Here is a 13,788-nt window from a genome sequence, read left to right on the forward strand (position 1 = left end):
GATGGGTACCCCATGGAGTCTAACGATTTCCTTAATAAATACTCGAGCAGTCTCAGCAGCAGAGGGTGTACCCTTCAAGGGTAGGAAATGAGCCATCTTAGTTAGCCGGTCTACTATGACGAAGATGGCTGTACAGTCTTCAGAGGGAGGCAGCTCAACTATAAAATCCATGGAGATCATGGTCCACGGCCTGTCAGGCACGGGTAAAGGTCTGAGCAAACCCCACGCCTTATTTCGGATGTTCTTACTCCGGATGCAAGTAATGCAAGTGTCTATATATTCTTTGCAGTCCTTCTCCAAATTAGGCCACCAAAATGTGCGTTGCATTAAGTTTATCGTTTTGCGAATGCCAAAGTGACCTGCTAGAGGGTGATCATGGCAGAGTCCTAGAACTGATAAACGGCCTGCTTCTGGGACGAAGACCTTGTTCCCTCTCCAAAGAAGTCCATCCCTTGCCTGTAACGTCTCCCCGACAGGATCAGGGGAGACTGCGGACGCCTGCTTCAACTGGGACATGAGATCGGACTGTAGTAACAGAAAATTTCCTGCTGGTAGGATGGTGTCAGGTACTGGTAAGACCTTTGGATCCTCGAAACATCAGGCTTGACGTTCTTTGATCCGGGTCTATAGGTGATGTGGAACAAGAACTTTGAAAAAAAAAGTGCCCATCGGGCCTGTCGAGGTCTTAGTCTTTTGGCAGTCCTTAAATATTCAAGGTTCTTGTGGTCTGTATAAATCAAAATTGGATGAGCGGCTCCTTCTAACAAATACCTCCACTCTTCCAGGGCGGCCTTTATGGCAAGAAGCTCCCGATCTCCCACGTCATAGTTTCTTTCCGCTGGAGCAAGTTTTCTGGAAAAGAAAGCTACAGGGTGGACTAAATCCTTGGGACCTTGGCGCTGGGACAGAACTCCCCCGACTGCACTTTCGGAAGCATCTACCTCCAGAATGTAAGGTAGTGCCGGATCTGGGTGGCTTAGTACAGGGGCAGTTGTAAACAGTCCTTTAAGAGTTTCAAAGGCAGCCTGGGCCTCGGGAGACCAGCGGAAACGAGCACCCTGTTTGGTAAGTTGGGTAATTGGTGAGATGATAGCTGAAAAGTTCTTGATAAATCTGCGGTAAAAGTTAGCAAACCCAATGAACCGCTGGATCCCCTTCTTATCAGTGGGCGCAGGCCAGGTCAGGATTGCAGACACCTTTTGAGGGTCCATTTCAATTCCTCCGGTAGAAATGATCAAGCCCAAGAACTGGATACTCTGCCGCTCAAACTCACATTTCTCGGGTTTGGCATAGAGTCCATGTAAACGGAGACGGCAGAGAACATTCTTGACATGCTCCCGATGGTCAGCAAGGGAGGTAGAGAACACCAGAATATCATCTAAATAAACAATAACGAAAATGTCCAGGTAGTCTTTGAAGACGTCATTGATGAAGTGTTGGAAGGTGGCCGGGGCGTTACACAAGCCGAAGGGCATGACGAGATACTCGTAGTGGCCAAAACGAGTACGGAAGGCGGTTTTCCACTCATCCCCCTGGCGTATGCGGATGAGGTTGTAGGCTCCCCTCAGATCAAGTTTAGTAAAAATAGTAGCAGAACGAAGTCTTTGGAAAAGCTCAGGAACCAAGGGAAGAGGATAACGGTTTTTCACCGTGATCTTGTTCAGGTCCCGGTAATCTACACATGGCCGTAGTGAATGGTCCTTCTTCTCCACAAAGAATATTCCCGCCCCGGCAGGTGAGGTAGAAGGGCGAATGAAGCCTTTCTGGAGGCTCTCATCAATATATTCCTTTAGAGCTGCTAATTCTTTCTCAGACAGTGGGAAAATCCGACCAAATGGAATAGCAGCCCCAGAAAGGAGTTCAATGGGGCAGTCGTAAGCCCTGTGTGGAGGTAAGGTGTCTGCTCCCCGCTTGCTGAAAACATCAAGGAACTCGTGATAGGCCCCAGGCACCTTTTGGCAAAGCTCAGCATCAACGTCCATACACAACAGGGTGGTGGGTGCAGCAGTGGGATTGGACAGGCAGTGCTTCTGGCAGTAAGATGATTGGTACTTGATACTGCCTGATTTCCAGTCCACCGCCGGGTTATGGGCCTGTAGCCATGGTAGACCAAAAATGACGGGGTACAGAGGTGAAGAAATGGCATCTAGCCGCAAAAGTTCCTTATGACCAGTAGAGGTCGTAGTTAACAGTGGAGGGGTCTCCTGGGTCACCAATCCGGACTTTATACGAGAGCCATCAGCCAGAAATACGGTAAGTCCCTGCTCTTTGGATTGAAGAGGGATACCTTGTTGGGCAGCAAATGCCAGATCAATAAAGCAACTGCACGCCCCCGAGTCCACAATTGCAGTAGCTGACACACTTCTCCCTGGGAGCTGGAAGGTAACAGGAAGTGCCAATTGAGCAGAAGTTGCTGGAGGGACCGCCTGACTTGCTGGAGAAGCCGAAGAGGATCCGCGTCCCTTAGCAAGTCCGTACATAGTGACCCGCCCTGCCGCAGTAGAGGCAGAAGTTGCCTTGAAGACGTCGTGTCCGTTCCTCAGGGGACAGCGACGGGCGAATCAAGCCTAGCCGTGTGGGTGTTACAGTTTCTAATGCGGGAGAGGCCGGCCTGACAGATGTTGGCCGAACAGTAACTGCTGACTTCTCCCGCCTGCGCTCTCGCAGACGACGGTCGATCTGGATAGATAATGTGATTAAGTCCTCCAGGGTACTTGGAGCACCCACACGAGCTAACTTGTCTTTTAAGTCCTCCGATAACCCCAGGCGAAACTGATGTCGCAGAGCAGCGTTATTCCAGTGGGTATCTGCACTTCAGCACTTGAAGTCTCTTATATAGTCCTCGACCGCTCTGCGGCCTTGTCGGAGTGCATGGAGAGAGGACTCGGCAGTAGTGGTTAGTAGAGGGTCCTCGTATGTCTTGGACATTGCTTGGAAGAAAGAGGACATAGTATTTAGTTGTAAGTCCTTCTTTTCCAACAGACGATGAGCCCAGGTTTGGGGTTCACCTTGAAGTAGGGATATGATGAACCCCACCTTTGTAGCCTCTGCAGAAAAAGTCCGTGGCTGGAGTGAAAAGTAAAGCTGACAGGCATTGCGGAATGCTCTGAACTGGGTCCGGTCTCCAGAAAATCTGTCAGGATTAGGTACTCGTGGTTCTGGGGATGTCATCATTGCAGCGGGAATGGCCGAAGAGAGCTGGACTTGCACGTGCTCCACCAGACGCACATATTTCTCCTGCAGGGACTTGACCGCTTTAGTAAGGCTTGTGAGGCATTGGCAGACTTCATGTAGGGGAGAGGTTCCTCCTGCAGGCTCAGTTATGGCTGCTTGGTACTGTCACGTACCTGATGGCGAGCCTGACGTGTAGAGGAAGGCCTCCCGTACAACTCCGGCTCAAGGGCCGCTGGTAGTGGAACAGCTGGCGCTGGAGCACGGTGGAGTAAGAGTGCCTATGGAAGTCCCGAAGTCTGAGCAGGAAGTTGCCGGAACACACAGGTGGACGGCTGGACTTGACTGGAAGCAGACAGGAGAGTCGCTGGATCACTGGCAGGTCTCGGCAGCAGAGAGACAGATCAGATGACTCAGCTGGCAGGAACGTGGTCAGGTCACAGACCGAATAGGCAACGGCTAGGCAGATCAGGTACAACAGCAGGCAGGAGAGAGGTCAGGTCACAGGCAGGTTTGGCAGCAGGTAGGCAGATCAGGTGCAAACAGCAGGCAGGAGAGAAGTCGGGTCACAGGCAGGTTCGGCATCGGGTAGGTAGATCAGGTACAAACAGCAGGCAGGAGAGAAGTCAGGTCACAGGCAGATTCGGCAACAGGTAGGCAGATCAGGTACAAACAGCAGGCAGGAGAGAAGTCAGGTAGCAGGCCGGAACGATGATCGGAAGTCAACACAGGTAGCAAGAATTCAGGTACACGCTGTAGACCAAGCAGCAACCAGCCAGTACTAAGTCCGTGTTTAAATAGGCCGTCTGGCGCCAGTTCTGATGACAGGCGGACGCGCGATCGCGAACGCGCGCACGCGCGAACGCGCATGCGCGGACGCGTATTCGCCGATGCGCCCGTAGTTCTTCTGTGAATCCCTTGCTGCCGCCTGCGCACAGGCGTATGCTTGCAAGCATTAGCTGTATTCTGCAGATGACTTCCCTGACATTGCCCCCCCCTTACGGGCAGCCCCGGATGCCCAGTTGGTTCCTCTTCAGGGGATGACTGCGGAAGAAAGCACGTATTAAGTCCATAGCATGTACATTCCGCTCTGGTTCCCAGGAGTTCTCCTCCGGTCCATAACCTCTCCACTTGATCAGATAGTGTAATTGACCCCTTCTCCTTCTACAGTCTATAATCGCTTCCACCTCAAACTCCTCGTCTCCACTGACCATCACCGGTTCGGGTGGTCTAGACTCCCGATTAGGAAAGGGATCAGGCAATGCGGGCTTTAACAAAGATACATGAAATACCGGATGTATCGATCGCGTATTCGCCGATGCGCCCGTAGTTCTTCTGTGAATCCCTTGCTGGCGCCTGCGCACAGGCGTATGCTTGCAAGCATTAGCTGTATTCTGCGGATGACTTCCCTGACAGTTTATGACGCATTACCTGTGGTTCCTGTGTGGTTCGGGTTCAAGTCAACACCTGGTGTCTAAGAACTTTCACTGTTTGGGGAGACCCTGTTTGGGGAGACCCTTCTCACCTGTATTTATGGACTCTGGTTACAGAGTTTAACATACGATATCACAGACACTTGTATTTACTCCAGTAACCTTTGTGGCATTTCATTTTATTTTTACCATTACATCACGTGTGTTGATTTATTTTATTGTTTATTATCATATCACGCACATTTTTATATGTGTTATTTTTTCTGGTATTTATATGTTTTATGATTATGGTTTAGCGCTGCACTTGTTTTATACACTATTTGTTGTGACTTGGTTTGTCTGTGTGCTAGCTGCTACTCGCTATAATACTTACTTAATTATTCTTTTGGGCCAGCGCAGTTCCTTTTTATATCACGATATTGCAGGGTATTGCAGGGTATTGCACTGTATTGTGGGGTATTGCAGAGTATTGCCAAGTATTGTGGGGTATTGCAAAGTATTGCAGAGTATTGCAGAGTATTGTGGGGTATTGCAGAGTATTGCTGGGTATTGCGGGGTATTGTGGGGCATTGCAGAGCATTAGGGGTGGCTGAGCATGGATGGATGGATGGCTGGATGTCACTGAGCAGCGCTGTGGGCACTACACATCCAGCCCACATCGCTGCGAGAGGCGAATTCTGAGAGGACGTCATAGTACATCCTCCCAGAGTTAAGCAACCGCCCTGTAGCCGTCATTCGGCTATGGGCCGGTTGTTAAGTGGTTAAACAGCAGTGGTGGTCACTGGTCATTAACCTCGCCTCAGCCTCCTCCCCTCCCCCAATCCAGCCATTTATTAATCTGTTTTTTAGTGTTTACTTACACAAGTTTAGACTCAGAACAGTGGCACACACTGGCACTGCGATCTTCTACCTTCGCTTCCTTCCAGAATCCAGCAGCAGCTACTAGAGCCAGACAGCCAGGCAGGCAGCAGCTCCTCTGCTCAGCTCGGCTCCTTGAGGTAACAGCGCGCCGACACAACTCCCGCCTCCCTGCGCTCCTCTGAGTCCTCCCACCTCGCCTCCGGCCGTGAGTGACGTAAATTCCTATTGGAAGTATCTCACCAAAAATTATATTTTTGTTGCAGGTGATGCCGGAAATCTGACTTTCATCTTGGTGCAGACTTCTGGAAAAATCAGTGAGCCAATCACAGAAGCGGGAAATTATGTTTTTGGGGGGGCATTCTGTACACATTCTGTGTACAGAACACCTCCAGGTAGCCATATTGCATTTTCAGAAAATTACAGAGCTGCAGATAGAAAAGGAAAGGTCATTCAATTACAATATGACTTGTGTTGCAAATGTATACGCTATATTATTTTTTCTTTATTTGCTATTTTTTTCCCCACGAAAGTGGAGTTACCCTTTAAGTTTGTTACTATTCTAATGCAGAAATTCAGATACATCTAAATCTCTGAATAACAAAAAAATTTGAACTTGAATTTCAATTCGGAACAAAACGAAACGCACATGTCTACTCATTTGTCACAAGACTGGCCAGCCCAGCAAAGTGAACCAAAGAGCTGACCATTTTATGTTAAAAGCAGTCTCTGAGAACCCCAGAAATTCATCAACTTTGGGGCTAATTAGTTTAGTCTTTAACCATTTCAATACAGGGCACTTTCCCCCCTTCCTTCCCTGTCCAATTTTCAGCTTTCATCGCTGTACCCAAACAAGATTTTTATCAAATTTTTCCCCACAAATAGAGCTTTCTTTTGGTGGTATTTGATCACTGCTGGGGTTTTTATTTTTTGCGCCCCAAATAAAATAAAATACATTTTTTTGAAAAAAAAAGAAAAGCTTTTCTTCGTTTCTGTTACAAAACTTGTAAATAAGTAAGTTTTCTCCTTCACTGATGAACACTGATGAGGCTGCACTGACGGGCACTGATGAGGCAGTACTGATTAGTACTGATGAGGTGGCACTGATGGGCACTGATGATGAGGAATAATATAGAACCGAGTCGCGCCTAAGCTCACATAATATATATAAAATGAATTAAAATGGAAAGTGCACTAAGCATCAATCAATGAGAAATACAGTCCCCTTAAGACAAGAAGGTGATTGTTGAGCAAAGGAAAAAGTCCTGCACAATGTTCCACACGTGGATCACAGTCCCGATGACACGCAGTCACGCTGAATCCAAAAAGCTGACTAGACACCACAGAAACCACCACCAAGAATAAAAATGCCTGCTTACTAGGGATGAGCTTGATGTTCGGGTCGAACATACGTTTGACTCGAACATTGGGTGTTCGCCTGTTCGCCGAAGAACGAACAGTATGGGGCGTTTGCGGAAAATCCATTTGCTGCAGAATGCCCCATAATGCACTGCGAGATCGCAGTGCATTGCTGTATGATGATTGGCCAAAGCATGCACCTGACCTGCATGCTTTGGCCAATCCCAGCCCCTCTGCTAAGAGAGCCATAATTGGCCAAAGGCAGGGTGCCTTTGGCCAATCATGGTTTAGGGGGACTGAGTCCATGCCCACACTATATAAGGCTGCCTACACGGCGGCCCTGTGTAGTGTTGTTGGTGTGGACGCGTGATTTAGATTAAGCAGGCAGGTTATTCAGTTAGTGGCAGTGTATTTGATATATATATATATATATATATATATATATATATATATATATATATATATATATATATATATATATATACACAGTCAGTTTAGTATATATACTCTGCATCCAGTGTAGCTTATAGCTACAGTGCATTCCTGGTGTACTTTTTCTAATATACTTCAGGCGGTGTATTAACATATGTATATACAGTCTTGTAAATATATATATATATATATATATATATATATATATATATATATATATATACACACTCTGCATCCAGTGTAGCCTATATCTTTTTTTTTTAGCAAAAATTGTATTAATTTTCAAAAGGAAAAACAAAACAAACAAGTAAAAAACAGTGGACAGGGCAGTGGTAACAATTGCAGCAGTCAAACGCAGTCTTATACAGTGTATACAGTTAAGTGGTCAACCATGTAGCTGTTTCCTTGCGGAAGAAGATTGTACAAACATTTTTATACATTCATAACAGTTCAGCATTACAATTCAGTAATGACAACTAAGAGTACCCTTTTCCCCTGTATAGGGGGAGGATAGAAACAGGGATCCAAACGGCAAGTGGCAAATGAGCAGAAAGGAATTTTCATCCTCTGAAGGAATGGAATTTCCCTACTTGTGTACCAGAGTGAGGATGGTGGGGAGGGGGAGTTGTCTACTGTAGGATGCGAGAGAGAGCACAACAAGGGGTGTAACTGTAAGCAACTTATACAATATCATCAAACAAATGGGCACAACATCAGCAAAGTGACAAGCAGGTATTCCCTCTATGCCATTCCCTATTCCAGTGCCAGTTGCTCCTCGCGTACCCAGGCTGCCCAGACCTTGTCAAACTTTTTGGGGAAGTTGCGTCCCATATAGCTTACATAACGGAAGCTTACATAATGGAAGGGCCATATTAATTAGAGTCTTACATTGTTGTACAGTCGGGGGAGAGGGTCCCTTTCACTGTATCAGGATCGCCTTCCTGGCATAGAAGGCCGCATAGAAAACAAATAACTTCTTAGATTGGGGGGCCTCCAGCGTATCAACTATGCCAAGCAGCAATGGTATCGGGTCACAGGGTATTCTAAGTTTGCTCTAAGTTTGCTCACAGAGTTGATAACATTAACCACACTCAAACAAAAATGTTGTATGATTTGGCAGGACCAGACAACATGAAAGAAGGGACACCCTCTGACGAACCACACCTGAGACAAATCGGGCTCCTCTGGGGGTATATTCTAGCCAATCGCAGGGGGGAGAAGTATGCCCTATGCAGAAATTTGACTTGGGGGAATCTTTCTCTAGCAGAGATCACCAGGGAGAGGTACTGCTGAATGCCCTCTTCCCAGTCGTCATCAGCTAGTGTGGGTATATCTGCCTGCCATACTGAGAACAGCTGTGAAACTTTAGAGGTATATAAACCCGCCAGGAGGGAGTATAAAATGGACAGGGGCTTAGTCTCATCCGCTGTAGTAAGTAGACACTCAACACCCGTGGTCTCCAGCACCAATGTCTCAGGAAATTGGGACAGAAAAGCATGGCGGAGCTGTAGATACCTAAAGAACATATGATTCGGCACCCCCCTTTGTTGTTTTAGGTCATTGAATGTAAGGAGGCCATCAGATGAAACTATGTCTGGCAGCGTCTTAATTTCAAAACGGGCCCATAACACAGGATTAGGGATGAGCTGCGACTCGAACATCGTATGTTCGGTTGTTCGGCGAATTGCGAACGTTATGGGCCGTTCACACCAAATTTTATTGGCGCATCACGACCCATAATTCACTGTGGCATCACAGTGCATTGCTGGCTGATGATTGGCCAAACATGCACTATGACCCGCATGCTTGGCCAATCACAGCGCAGTCTGCACAGAGAGCCGTAATTGGCCAAAGCCAGGGTGACTTTGGCAAATTATGGCCCAGGGAGTTTATTACATGCCCCACACTATATAAGGCCGCCTGTATGGCGGCCTTTTGTAGTGTGTTGCGGTGGTGGAGAGAGATAGACAGAGAGAGAGACAGTGTCATTTGAATTTAGTTGGATAGAGTAGGCAGGCGAGTCAGTTAGCTGCACTTACAGTATATTGTGTATATATATGCATCCCAGGTGTTGTATATATATATATATATATATATATATATATATATATATATACACACTGTATTCAGTTTAGCTAGATCCGTTCCTGTTATTCTCTTTCTAATATACTGACAGGCAGGCAGGTGTTTTTACAGTATTTACAGTTAGTGTACTGTGTACCCTGCACAGTTGCACCTATAGGTACCTGAAGACAAGTGCTGTTGTTCTTCTTCTGATCCTATTAATACCACAGGCAGGCAGGTTGAAGTATTTACAGTTAGTGTACTGTGTACACTGCACAGTTGCACCTATAGCTACCCGAAGACAAGTGCTGTTGTTCTTCTTCTGATCCTATTAATACCATAGGCAGGCAGTTTGAAGTATTTACAGTTAGTGTACTGTGTACCCCTGCACAGTTGTACCTATAGCTACCTGAAGACAAGTGCTGGTGTTCTTCTTCTGATCCTATTAATACCGCAGGCAGGCAGGTTGAAGTATTTACAGTTAGTGTACTGTATGCCCTGCACAGTTGCATCTATAGCACGCGGTCTCTGTGTGAGGAGGGAGAGCCGGCAATGTGAGATGATCTCATATGTTTACATATGAGATCATCTCTCATTGGACACTCCGATCGAGTGCTAAATGGCCATTTAGCACGATCTGTGATTGGCTAAATGGCCAATAGCCAACACAGATTTCCCCCAATGTGCGACCGTGATGGCACGTAGGAAGGATGTAAACAGGAGGACGTCCAGGGACGCCCTCCCGGCAATTGAGCGCCGCACTGTAGCCGTCTTTCGGCTATAGCGCGGGTGCAAAGTGGTTAAAGAACTCTATTTGTTGATGTTAGCGCTTCCTGTCTATGTCAGTGTTATTTTTCAAACCTTGTAAGCCAGTATTTTCTTGAAAGCCTTGAATAAAGAAAAAATCTTAAACAAAGAATTTTTTTTTTTGGAAACTCAACAAATAATTTTTTTAATATTTATTGCGTTAATGTGGATGTTATCTTTAGGTGCGGCTTTTGAGCGTATGTTTTAAAGTAAAACTCCAGTCAAAACCTTTTTGGATAGAGTAGGAAAGGATTATATCTGTCTTCTTTTCGTTGCTATCCAAGCTCCTATTGCCAAATAATCAAAGTAAAAATGTGACACATTCGTATTAAAACCCAATTGCAGGATAAATGTATGTGGTCCTTCTGCTTTCTGTTTACTTCTATAATGTGTCCCTCTTCCAGGTGTCTATGTCATGCAGGCAAATCCCATTGACTTTAAAGAATAGGTGTTGGTATGATGCAGGGGCTAGGTCACACTCTACCCCAATGACTCAAGCTTTGAGGTCAGCTTTAAGTGTAATGCCCCATACACACGGTCGGATTTTCCGACGGAAAATGTGTGATAGGACCTTGTTGTCGGAAATTCCAACAGTGTGTAGGCTCCATCACACATTTTCCATCGGATTTTCTGACACACAAAGTTTGAGAGCAGGCTAAAAAATTTTCCGACAACAAAATCCGTTGTCGGAATTTCCGATCGTGTGTACACAAATCTGACGCACAAAGTGCCACGCACGCTCAGAATAAATAAAGAGATGAAAGCTATTGGCTACTGCCCCATTTATAGTCCTGACGTACGTGTTTTACGTCACCGCGTTCAGAACGATCGGATTTTCCGACAACTTTGTGTGACCGTGTGTATGCAAGACAAGTTTGAGCCAACATCCGTCGGAAAAAATCCTAGGATTTTGTTGTCAGGATGTCCGATCAATGTCCGACCGTGTGTACGGGGCATTAGATGGATTTCGTTTTTAATAGATATAGAATGCTTCAATCCCTCATTGACTTTATATATCTATAGCAGACACTGGCAGCAAGATCTCCTACCTTATTCATAACTTAGGCTACAAGTTACCCTTTAGTAACTGTCAGCCATTAGATGATCTACCTTTGCATGATGACATCTACCAAATGCAACTCCATCTTACAGAAGAGACATTTCCACCAATCACCTCAGTGAGGAGGATGGGATCATGTCCAATCTAAAAGCAGTCACAAGTACAGTGTTCTGTTTGAAAATTTCTCTACCATTTTGTCTGTATTTTCTTTGTAGATCCGTAATATTTCCATCATGGTGAACCAGTTGGAAATCTATGATAAGAACAACGTGCTAGTGATCAGACGGGAGATTGAGGCTCTGAAGAAGCGTCTGGAGGAATGTGAGAAAAACAGTACAAAACCAGGGTATCCTTCTGTTCCTTCACCTGATATTGGTAGGTTAGAAGAAAGACTGAAATTCAGAGGACAAATGTTACCTTTAACAATGCATAATGCAATACAGCACCCTTGGGACATTCTCCACACTTTTTGTTGGCATTTTTGGTTCTCTCCCTCTAAAAGTATCTAGGTACCTGGCTGTCATACTGAACCTCTGGCTTCAATATATTGAGTCACTGCCCTGCAACAAGTATAAAGATGAGTTCTGCTTTTTCTGATCTGAATATTTTTACTGGGTCAGATACTTAGAAATTATTAAACGTGGCAACTAGAATTGTTTAGGAATGGTTGGCCCCATATTTCTTTCAGTCCAAAAGTTTATACACCTGCATAATTTTTAAAAACACAAGATGCCTTTTTAGGCCAGAACAGATAAGGGGATGATACAAAACCAAACTTTATGCCTATGGCAGCTCTGAAGGAGAACACCCGTTGGGTAGGTCAGAAAACTAGCCATGGACATGGCTCTCCCCTGAGATAAGTGTAGTATCAGCATCTGCTTATTCTGCTCTCACTTTATATTTCCTGTCTGCAATGCTGGAAGGTTTTTTTGCACACATTGAGCCTAATGCCATCAGTATGCATAAATCACTCAATATCTCTGCTCTGCTGTGGTTTCTTCCCCTGGCTCTGTATTGCAGGATGTGAGGTCATATACAGTACTTACCTTCCTGTTACTCTCTCATAGATTCATTCAGCCATTGGGAACTAGAAAATACAACTTTGTAAGTGCTCTACGCAGATCTCCTATCAGAGTTTACAGAAGGCTGGATGTCTGCCTTCCCCATGTCACAACACTAGGTCAATCATCAGGCATCATCATTGTAACATATAAGGAACAAAGTCCTATACTTCTTCATACCCAGAAGTAACAGGTGTGATGTACATGATCTCTGCACTGAGATTTTACAGCTGTGGGATAACAATCTCAGTACCAGAAGATTTATGCCCCGTAAACACGGTCGGATTTTCCGACGGAAAATGTGTGATAGGACCTTGTTGTCGGAAATTCCGACCGTGTGTAGGCTCCATCACACATTTTCCATCAGATTTTCCAACACACAAAGTTTGAGAGCAGGCTATAACATTTTCTGACAACAAAATCCGTTGTCGGAATTTCCGATCGTGTGTACACAAATCCGACGCACGAAGTGCCACACATGCTCAGAATAAATAAAGAGATGAAAGCTATTGGCTACTGCCCCGTTTATAGTCCCGACGTACGTGTTTTACGTCACTGCGTTCAGAATGATCGGATTTTCCGACAACTTTGTGTGACAGTGTGTATGCACAACAAGTTTGAGCCAACATCCGTCAGAAAAAATCCTAGGATTTTGTTGTCGAAATGTCCGATCAATGTCCGACCGTGTGTATGGGGCATAAGAGTGACCATCACTGGGGCAAGTCAACTGAGCAGTTAACCCTTTACACATACACATGGTAAGTACCACCACATATTAATGGAAACATGCACCGTTCACACTCACCATCCACAGTTGCTATTCTGACCTTGCTGCTATGCCCAGAAAAAGAATACATTAGTAGAAAGAAAAGATTGGAAAGGTTATTAAAAGTTTATAAATTTGTTATTGTTACACAAAAATTACAAGAAATACCTAAAGTGGTTCTTCAGTCACTTTTAGAAAAATTAAAAGTCAGCAGCTACTAAAACTGTAGCTTCTGTCTCTTAATAATTAGACACTGACCTGTCCCATGATCCAGCACTGTCATCACTGGGCTTCAGTCCCAGGCGCCCCATATTAACTGTGGGCAGCCGGCTGTGACTGCTTGCTGCTTCACAGTCGGCTGCTCACTGCGCATGCATAATGGTCCCGCAGCTTTCTGGGACCTGTGACATGTCCCAGAAGGCTGTGGGGGAAGGGGGGGAAACTTCAGCACTTCCTGAAGTAGGTGCAGGTACCTGTCAAAACCAATTACCTGCTCCCCCACCAAAAACAAAAGGGCCAAATGTGAAGAAGGAGGGGGGAAGGAGGAGGAAGAGCATAACTTTCCCTTTTGGGGGAAGTTCTGCTTTTAGTAAAGACCATGTGTTCTTGGTACATTACAGAGATCAGGTCACTTGAAGAAGGCCTATTTTATGTTCCAAGAGTCACTGGCCCTCATAGAGTGACCCTCAGCAATCATTAGTAGTTCTGATGGTAAATTAAGAGTTCCCAGCTGGAGCTATCTTTTCATGTCTCTGGACAGGGTGTTGCTGAGATAGC

The sequence above is a fragment of the Aquarana catesbeiana genome, linkage group LG09 (genome assembly GCF_042186555.1).
Source record: "Aquarana catesbeiana isolate 2022-GZ linkage group LG09, ASM4218655v1, whole genome shotgun sequence".
Lineage (NCBI taxonomy): Eukaryota > Metazoa > Chordata > Amphibia > Anura > Ranidae > Aquarana > Aquarana catesbeiana.